We start from the raw sequence: 10512 nt of genomic DNA on the forward strand, positions 1-10512 counted from the left end.
GCGTGTCCCAAATGCGGCTTGAAGAGGGCAGACGACCTGCATATGTTTCTGAGATGCCAAAAGATTAAGGTATTTTGGGGAGATGTATGCAAGGCTCTGGCGGACATCTTGAAAGTACAATGAAGCTAATGAACAAGATGCAGATAAGCAAAAACAGATTTTTTATGCTATTCTGTTGGCACAAAAAGAATTGTGTAAAAAGTGGATTAGCCCTAATCCTCCTATGTATATAGAGTGGAAATCATCCTTGGAATACACTTTTAGCTTGGATGCAATTTCCCTAGAAAGGAGAAGGTACGCCTTTTGGCTTGCAGTTAAGGAATGGCTGGCGAGGTAGAAGGGGATAAGGATATGTCCAATGATTATGCCTAACCAGACCTCAGTATAAAGCACATGCCAAGAAACTTCGGATCTCTCCTAGTTGGTGTCCATTGAGTGGGCGCATTTATGGAGGAGCCGCAGACAAGGAAAAACATGGCTTTTGGAGTGCATGGGCAGGTCCCGGATAAGTAAGGCAGTATCAGAAACTTCTGTCCCGACACATGAAAAGGGTGGTATCGGATAGAGGTGTTGTGGCTGGCAATTCTGGTTCAGAGGTAATTCCTCGAATATGATTGTGGATGTACTATATAAGAACAGGGGGACAAGTGACATAGGAGAAAAGGATCATTTAAAAAAAATATAATGGTTCTCCCTGTTGTGTGTGTGTGTATGTATATAAATATATATATTCCAAAACTTCGTCCAAGATTACGAACATAGACCTCATTTGCGTGTGTTGAATAGTTTATTCGTCCTCGCCTGCCATTACGCGTTTCGGCCGTCCAAGCGGCACATATATAATTATATATTAACTTTGACCTGTTAAACAAATCACTCCACCAAAGACATGGGTAAATCACCCTACAAAACTCCTGAATGTCGGAGTCTAGCCAATAGCTCGTAATCAACCATTCATGTATCCTACCCTTTAAGCAGGCGTAGATACAAGCGACGCGTGCATCATACTGTATGATCATACAATCAAAACACATATAAGGGCACTCGGTATATATTCACTTACCGAGTTTATCACTAAACCATGTTAAAAATGGAGGGAGGCAAGGAGAGACCCCCTGTAGTCACACTCTGGGGAAGAAAAGTTGAGAGAAAGGGAAAAGACATCATAGTAGTTAATGATCACAGTATCATGTTATAATGGTGCCAAGAGGTGTAGTTCGTAGGCACCCCTATCGGATTCAACTCCCATTTACTTGGGACCGATTGCGACTGTATCGATCAATTGTAATCGTGGTAGAGAACCGCTATGCTCAGTGCTGCGGGACCATGCAAAAATGGCCCATTCCTTTCGCCTGGTTATGCTACGCGGTAAACGACAGGTGGTTGCGGGTTCACCCTAGGTAATTAAGCTTACTGCCAGTGAAAAGTGTGTAACTATTATCACTGCACTATGTGCTATAAACCACCCACGGATCGCATTGTGTGAGGAAAACGGCATATTTGCGCATCTAGTATGAACTACTGTCCTTAGTTAATGCCGTGCCCAGCGATAATCACCAACGCGTTTAAACCGTAAAAAATGCCCCCCTGCGTGCCCCGACTCCTTCCTACATCAAGGGTGGTACTCCTCCCGTCAACTGCTCGCCTGCTCACGCGGCGCAGGGATGCGGAAGAGCAGCAAGTCAGTCTTAATGTTTCGGAGAAGCATCGAACGCCCGGATTTCTTCCGGTCACGCGGGGCGGGGCGTGCCGTGACGTGCACATCGGGCGCCATGCTGAAGTGTAATTTTACATCAAGGCCCGGAGGCCAATATTATGCATATCCCTTTTATTGCTCCCCAGACAGCAGCAACAAAAAAAACAATAGAATTAGAACCCTATCAAATTCTTAGAACACTGAACATGCATAAATACACAGAACTGGCAGCCATCTTCCTCTTTTGTTGCTGCTCAGTGATCAGATAAGTCGAAGTTTTATTGAAGGAACTAATTTTAATATTGATTGTATTTTGAGATAAATGTATGGTTTTAAAATCGTATTATGTTTAAATTATCGTAAGGAAGAAGTATTAGGAATTATTGTTTAATAAAAATAATTTTAATCTGGAGTTAAGATTTTGAAGGGGTTAAAGGTGTTTGGTACACGATAATATTGTGGGTGAAGCGGTAATGGTTTAGGAGAGGTTTGTTTTCGGGTCTGAAAGTTAAATAAAGCATAACGCTACCTTTCTGGTCATTTGACGGTTGAGGAGAGGCGCGTGTGTGCGCGAGCTGCGACGGACTTGCTCCGCGTGCGGGGAATGGAGCTTGTGTTGCATGCGCGAAGGAACGCGTGAGGAGAGAGATGATTTAATATTGATCTGAGTTGGCCGCCGTACGCACGTAACGTGCGGCGGCCATTTTAAGAGATTGGGAGAAAAGTATTAGAATAGAATGGATAGAGAGAGAAGCCATATTTTGGGAATAAAATAACAAAGTCTGTCGAAACGAATGACAGTTTCTGACAGACTTCGGTGAAAGTGGATTAGAAAACAAGAAAGAGGAAGACAGGGAAATTAGAGAAGGTATTGTGAGGAGACTGGTAAAGGAAAAGTAAATATATAAAAATTAAAAAAAAGGAGAGAGAGGGGAGACATAATAATAAGATTAAAAAATAAAAATAAAATAAAATAATATATAATTGAATAGAAAATGGAAGGTGTGGAAGGTAGCTTTGAGGACAGGATGAAAAGCTACATGGAGAAGATGTTTGGAGAGATGTCGGCTTCAACAGATAAAAAGATAGAAAGTAGTATGGAGAAAGGGATGCAGAGAAGGTTAAGAGAAGAAGAGAATTATTGGACCACAGAGGAACATGATGCGGTAGCAAGTGGTTCGAAAGAAGGGAATAAAAAGACTCAAAAAAGGAAGATCAGTGAGACAACGAAAAAAGGGAAAGAACGTAAGGTTCTAAAAGGTGTGGCTATAAAGGCCAAGGAGGGCGCCAAAAGGGCGCAGAGGGGGAAACATACTAGTGTTTCTTGTGATTCGACATCTTCAAGCGGAGATGTTGAGCTAACTTGTAGCTCAAGCATAGATGAATCAGATGTTGAAATTGTACCAGTTAAAAGGAGAAAGATTAAGGAGTGTGAGATTAAAGTGGAAGATAAAGAGATATTGGATCCTCAGAGTGAGGATATGTTTAATCCCTTAATGATTCAACATCCTCTCTCTCCACAATGGGCTCCGGTGGAGCATGTAACTAGATACGTGAAATACTGGATTAGAAGGGAGATTCCAAAGGAAGTCAGGACAAAAATGCGAAGTGAGTGCCCTAGACCTAGTCTACACAGTAAAGTTGCTTACACGCCGGAGTTAGATCAAAAAATGATGGCGTTCATAAATAAATATTGGAAAGACCCAAGGAAAGGTCTGGAGAAAGGGCTAAAAGGGTGTCAGGACAGGCTTTTGGATGCCCCGGGACCGCTCACTAAGATTTTTGATATGTGCGAGGAAGCACATACAAATAATTTTGGAGTGGATGTCGCAGAGATGCGTCAATGGGTCCAAAGGGCCATATGTTTATTGGGAAATGCGAATACAGCGATTTGTATTGAAAGAAGAAAATCAATACTGTTCAATGTGATGGCTTGCTCTTTGGGGCCGAGTTTGTAAAAGACATGTCTCGCTATGTTAGCACTTTTAGTTCATTGGAAAAAGCTCAAAAAGATATTAGGAGAGTTTTTGCAGTGGCCGGGAGGATGCGGGCCGTATCCCCGGCCAAGGACAATCCATTTCAAGAGGAAATTTTGGAAGGGGAGGAAGGCCCTATGTTTCGAGTTATGGATCAAACTATTACAGTTCAAGAGGAGGACAGGGAGTTTTCTTCCCTCAGAGGCAGAGAAGTAGGGCGAGAGGAATGCGTCCTGAGAGACGAGCAAGAGGTGCCTCAGGTAAGACGCTTATTAGACCCTTTTGCTATCCAAATAAAGTTGGGCGGCAGACTAGCCCATTTTGTTTCGAGATGGAAAGAGATAACCAGGGATCCTTGGGTTTAGGAAACTGTGACAGGTTACAAAATAGACTTTGTGCAGATCCCGGTTCAGTTAAGGACTCCGAATATTTTGAGGTTCTCAGGGGAAATGGAGGATTTAGTGACGAAGGAGGTAGAAGAGTTAGAGGAGAAAGGTGCAATAGAGGTGGCAAGGAGTGTCAAAGGAATTTTTATAAGCAATATTTTTCTAGTGGAAAAAAGGAGAAAGGTATGTGGCCAGTGATAAATCTGAGAGAATTAAACGATTGGGTGTCGTACAATCACTTCAAGATGGAAGGGATTCATATGTTGAGGGATCTCTTAAGGAAAGGAGATTGGTTAACAAGATTAGATCTGAAGGATGCTTATTTGACTATTCCTATGTGCAAGGATCAGAGGGATTTTCTACAGTTCAGGTGGAAAGGAAGGTTGTGGAGGTTCAAGAGCCTACCATTTGGTTTGAGCTCGGCACCATGGTGCTTCATGAAGGTAATGCGTCCAGTAGCAGCTTGGTTGAGATCAAGGGGAGTACGTTTGATAGTATATCTGGACGATTTTTTGATAATGGCAGAAGAGAGGAATTTGGCGAAGGAGCAGACGGAGTTTGCAGTGAAAGTGATAGAGGATCTAGGTTTTGTGGTGAACAAGGAGAAGTCTTGTGTGGATCCTCAGCAGACAGTACAGTTTTTAGGTTTTCAGATATAGACATTGGAATGTTTGTTGAAGTTACCAATGATGAAGGTGAGGATAATAAGGAAGGAAGTGAGGAGAGTAATGAAGTCGGAATGGATTACGTTGAGACAGCTAGCTCGATTGCTGGGTCTATTGTCAGCATCAATACAAGCGATTTTTCCGGCCCCTCTACATTACAGGGCATTACAAAGACTGAAAGCTGTTCATTTAAGGAGGGGGCGAAATATTCACAGAGAATTGTATTGAACCTGGAATTGAAAGATGAATTGAAGTGGTGGATGATGAATCTGGAGGCTTGGAATGGAAGGGCAATTTTCGGGGAAGTACCGGAGGTAGAGATAGAATGGGATGCAAGTCTTCAAGGATGGGGAGCAAGATGTGGTTTGGTTTCGACAGGGGGCAAGTGGTCAAGAGAGGAGAAGGAGATGCATATAAATTGTCTGGAGCTTCTAGCAGGGTCTTTTGCAGTAAAGAGTTTAATGAAGGAAAGAGTGAAATGTTGTGTGTTGTTGAAGATGGACAACGTGTCGGCAGTAAGGTATGTAAACAAACTGGGAGGTCCAAGGTCGAGAGGTTTAGCGGAGTTGGCAAAGGATTTTTGAAACTTTTGCTTAGAGAAGGAGATTGTAGTCCTGGCACGGTATATTCCGGGTCTGTGTAACGTAGAAGCGGATTGGTCTTCAAGGTATCTCAGGGACGTGAGCAATTGGAAGCTTCAGAGAAAGATCTTTCTGAAGTTGGAGAAGAGATGGGGTCCTTATCAGGGGGATCTTTTTGCGGACAGACTGAATTGTCAGTTGAGGGAATTTTACAGCTGGAGACCAGATCCAGAAGCAAAGGGAATAGATGTGTTTCTTCAGGATTGGAGCGCGGGGAGAAGTTATGCTTTTCCCCCATTCTCATTGATTCAGAGAACTCTGATGAAAGTCAGGAGAGAGAGGGCAGAGATGGTGATTTTAAAGCCATTTTGGAAAAGCCAAGTATGGTTTCCAGATATAATAGGTCTGTTGATAAAGGATCCGGTGTTGGTACCGGATTTGAGGGAGATAATTCTGGATCCGGAGGGGAATGTTCACGATTTAGTGATGAGGGGTCAGTTGAGACTAGTGGCATGGCTGATTTCAGGAGAGTGTGGCAAGTGCATGGATTATCGAAGGAGGCTGAGATTCTTTTTTTTTTTTTGAAACCTTTATTACAGAAGTCAAAAGAGTTACAAAAATGGGCCTACAACCTTCGGGCCGGCCGCTAGCAAATGATAAGAGCATAGAATACAAGTGGGAAACACACGCTGCAGCGTGAGAGAGATCACAGGAGTTGTAAAGAAAAAACATTGGCGGCCACACCGTCCGGACCCCCCAGATGGCGGTTCCATTTTTATGTAAGAAATAACAAACAAATCCACAAGGCAGCAAAAAATCGAAGCAGCAGTATGCGCTCCCCCGGGGAGGACCCTACCGATACACAGGAAAAGCGGGGGGGGGACAGGCCAGAGCGGAGACAAAGTGGACTCCGTACCCAGAACCAAGGAGACAAGGAGACTAGGGAGACGGGGCCAGTGCCAGTTCAGGCGTCAGCGGCGGGGTACAAATTCCGCCACGGTAGGAGTTCCAGGGGCCCCACACTTTCACCCATTTCCCAGGCTTACCTCTCGCGACATACACCACTTTCTCCCGAAACATACACCAATCCATGTTGTCCTTCCATGCCGAGATCGTTGGCGACCTCTGGGAGCCCCACAGTTGCGCTATGTCACGCTTTGCCACCATATAGCCCAGAGTCACCCACCACGTCTGCGGCACTGAGTAATCAGTCGGCTCCCACACATTTAGCAGACACCTCCTCGCCTCAGGAAGCAGCGGCACATGTGTGACCGCCCGCAACACCGCATGCACACCACGCCAGAATCGCGCCACCTCCGGACATTCCCACAAAATATGGACGAAGGTCCCCAATGAACCACACCCACGCTTACATAACCCATCCACGGAATATCCCATACGCAGCAAACCCGGCCCCGTAACATAGACCCTATGGAGTATTTTGAGCTGGATGAAGCGAAGGCGGGCCGGTATGGCCACCTCTTTCAGGGAGGCCACCGCAGACACCCAGTCCTCGTCGTCCAGCTCCAATCCATCGGCGACCCACGCCTCACGAAGGCTAGTCAACAGTCCCGAGCGATCATTGATGAGCTTTTTGTAAATCAAGGAAATCGTGCCATCCGGCACATGCCCATCTAGCACTCTATCTTCCAGAGGGGAGTACTCCGGGATGGAGGCAACATCCGGGAATACGGAGACCAGCGCGTGACGGACCTGTAGATATCGAAAGTACTCCCTGTCATGCAACTGGAATTCCGTCTGCAGCACATCGAATGTTTTGAATCCCCCCCTCGTCCAGAGATCGCCCACCCTGCTGATGCCTATCATGTCCCACTTCTCAAAGCCCTTCGAGGTCCACAGGGAGCCCAGCCGCTCAGAGGCATACAGTGGCGTCGCCCGGGTCAATCGATCCTTCCACCCCATCGCCAAGTTTGCCGCGTGCCACACCCGTACCATGACCCGCGTAGGGCCCGTCAGACGCGCGTCGAGCGATCGAGAATAAAGCGCCCGATTGTAGTCACCACCCGGCAGTAATAGTTTATCCATCTCAAAGGCTGGGTTTAAAGCAGGCCCGTAAAGGCCGTGGTTTATCGCGGCCAGCTGGGAGGCCCAGTAGTACCGTTTGATGTCTGGGAGGGCGACCCCCCCGTCATACCACGGGAGTGTCAGCTTCGCAAGGGCGATACGCGGCCTCCCATCCCAGAATAGCTGGCGCTGCAAACTCTCTACCTCGCGAAAGTAGCGCGCCGGGACAACATCCATCGTGTTCTGTAAAGCATATAGGAAACGTGGCAGCGACATCATCTTAAACAATGCCGCACGGCCAAGCGACGAGAGCGGCAGGCGCCTCCAACGCGCCACGTCCTCCTTCAGGCGCTGGAGGGGGGGGAGCAAATTTTGTCTATATCGGGCCTCAGCATCCAGGGTAATAAAGATACCCAGATATTTAAATCCCTGCGAGGCGACCTGGATAGGGCAGCCCCGCGGTAGGATAGGAGTCTCCCCGGAGAGGACATACACACAGGATTTAGCCCAGTTGATGACTAGGCCAGAATTACGGCCAAAGGAATGCAAAACATCCACTAATACAATCAGCGATTTACGCGGGGAAGCAAGGTATAAAAGGATATCATCTGCGTAAAGAGATACGCGATCCTCATATTCAGGGGTCCAACGGAGACCACGAATGGAAGGCTCCCACCGCAGCCACTCCGCCAGGGGTTCCAAGGCAAGTGCGAAGAGGAGCGGCGACAGCGGGCAGCCCTGCCGCGTACCCCTGCCCAGCTCAAACGGAGCCGACACTCTACCGTTCACCACCACCTGCGCCAGAGGTCCGGAGTATAACAGTTTCACCCAGCCAATGAATCCCGGGCCAAAACCAAACTTCGCCAGCATCGCCCAAATATACGGCCATTCAAGCGTGTCGAACGCCATAGTGGCGTCCAAGGACGCCAAAATGGCTGGCTCTCGTATGAACGGGACCCGCGCGAGCACCCCGTGCAGACGCCGCAGATTAAGCGCGGTGTTGCGATGAGGGATAAAGCCGGACTGGTCCTGGTGAATCAGATCGCACACCACGCTAACCAGCCGATTAGCCAGCACCTTGGCGAGAATTTTGGGCTCCGCATTCAACAGAGAAATGGGCCTGTAGGACGTGACCCGATCCCGCGGCCTCCCCTCCTTATGAATAACCACGATAGTGGCCAGACGCTGGTCCAGCGTGAGGGAGCCCGCCGAACGGGCCGCGAGGAACTTAGCGAGGAGATGTGGCGCCAGCGTATCCGGTCGCAGCTTGTACAATTCGATGGGAAGGCCATTAGGACCCAGGGCCTTGCCGGAAGCGACCGAACGTATGGCGAGGGCAATCTCCTCAGATGTAGGGGCGGCATCCAACGACACTTTATCCTCTTCCGAAAGGGAAGGCAGCGCAATGTCTTTGAGCAGGTCATGGGAATCCTCTTCCGAACGGGAAGATACCGGGGAATACACCCCACGGAAATACTCAGCGAAACATTCAACAATTTCCTCCGGCTCAGTGACACACACACCATCCAGTCTCTCAATCGACGGGACAACTCGACTCGCTCTCTCCTTTTTATCCAGCCACGCAATCAATTTACCAGCCTTATCACCCACATAATACAGTCGCCCTTGTTGCTCTCTACTCAGGCCCCTGGCTGCCTCCATGACTAGGGCCTTGTAGTCCGCCTGTTTGAGTCGGAGAGCATGCAGTTTATCATCCGTTACCCCACATTCCAGATCACCCTCCAATTCAGTTATCTCAGTTTCAATACGGGTCACCTCCTCCCGCCCGCGCCTCCGGGAATGGGAAATGAGGGACAGGGCCTCCCCCCGGATTACCGTCTTAAACGCCTCCCACAGAGAGACCGAAGACAATACAGACCCCACATTATCTTCAAAATACCGCTCCAGAGATTTAACCAAATCTGCGCGAATTGTTGGGTCACGCAGATACCAGGGATTGACCGGGACCACCCTCCCCTCCCCCCTCGGGACAATGTCGAAATGCAGCAGGAGCAGGGAGTGGTCCGAAATACCCCGCGCCAAATGTCGTACCTCCCCAACCCTCCCCGCCTGTGCCGCTGGCATCAGAACATAATCAAGCCTTGAAAGACTGCCATGAGCCCCGGAGTGAAAGGTGTACTGTATCTGCGTAGGGTGTTTCAGCCGCCAACAATCCACCAGCCCCAATGTATCCAAGAGGCCGGACAGCCACGCTTGGGCACGGGGGAGATCCCTAGGAGGGTGACGGTCCTCAGTACCGGAAACTACAGCGTTAAAATCTCCCCCAACCACTAGAATCCCCTCCGGAAGGCCAAGGAGGAGGCGTCCCAGATCAGCGAAAGTAGTTGTTTGCAACCCTGGCGGAACATAAACAGAAACTAAAACAATCACTCTACCCTCCAATCTACCCACCAGAGCCGTGTATCGTCCCCTGTCATCGTGGAACACCTCATCCATCTCAAACGGGAGCGAAGTTTTAACCATAATTCCCACGCCCCTCGAACCAGAGGTGAAGCCCGAGTGGGCTATAAGGCGATAGCCCCGTCTATTCATAGCACGAAAGGAGTTTCCAATGAGGTGCGTTTCCTGCAGAAATACTATATCGGGAGAAATACGTTTTAAAAACTGCAGGACCACACCCCGTTTTATCCTGTCCCCCAGTCCATTGACATTCCAGGACAAAAGACTCAGTCCCCTACCCCTCATCATAGCCGAAATCGAGCCATCTCCCCCCAGGGAGCACTGTAAAAGTAGCACAACAATACATCTGCCTTGTGGTACAAATAAACAATACCCAACCCCAACCCAACAGCCCCAACAAAACTCCCCCCTCCCTGCACCCCTGCATGAGCCCAAACAGCCCCCCCAACTTGCAGTGTGCCTGTCGCCCCTATGTAAATGGAACTACTAAGACCCCCTAGAGGAGGAGGGAGAACCCCCTCGAGACCCAGCACAACCTCCCATGGAGGGGAAACAAGGCACAATAGGCAAAAGACCCTAAGCATGGCCAAAAGTGGCATCACCCGGGTTGAGCCACGGTGTCAGTACCTCAGACCCGGTCTGGTGAGTGCTCACCTCCCGTCGCCCCCCCCCATCCCGACCATGTCCCCCAGACAAAGTGTCCAGCCAGTCCCCGGCCATGTCAGGACGGTCAAAGAAGTGAGTGCGATCATCAGCCTCCAC

Source organism: Triturus cristatus, chromosome 8 (assembly GCF_964204655.1).
Source record: "Triturus cristatus chromosome 8, aTriCri1.1, whole genome shotgun sequence".
NCBI lineage: Eukaryota > Metazoa > Chordata > Amphibia > Caudata > Salamandridae > Triturus > Triturus cristatus.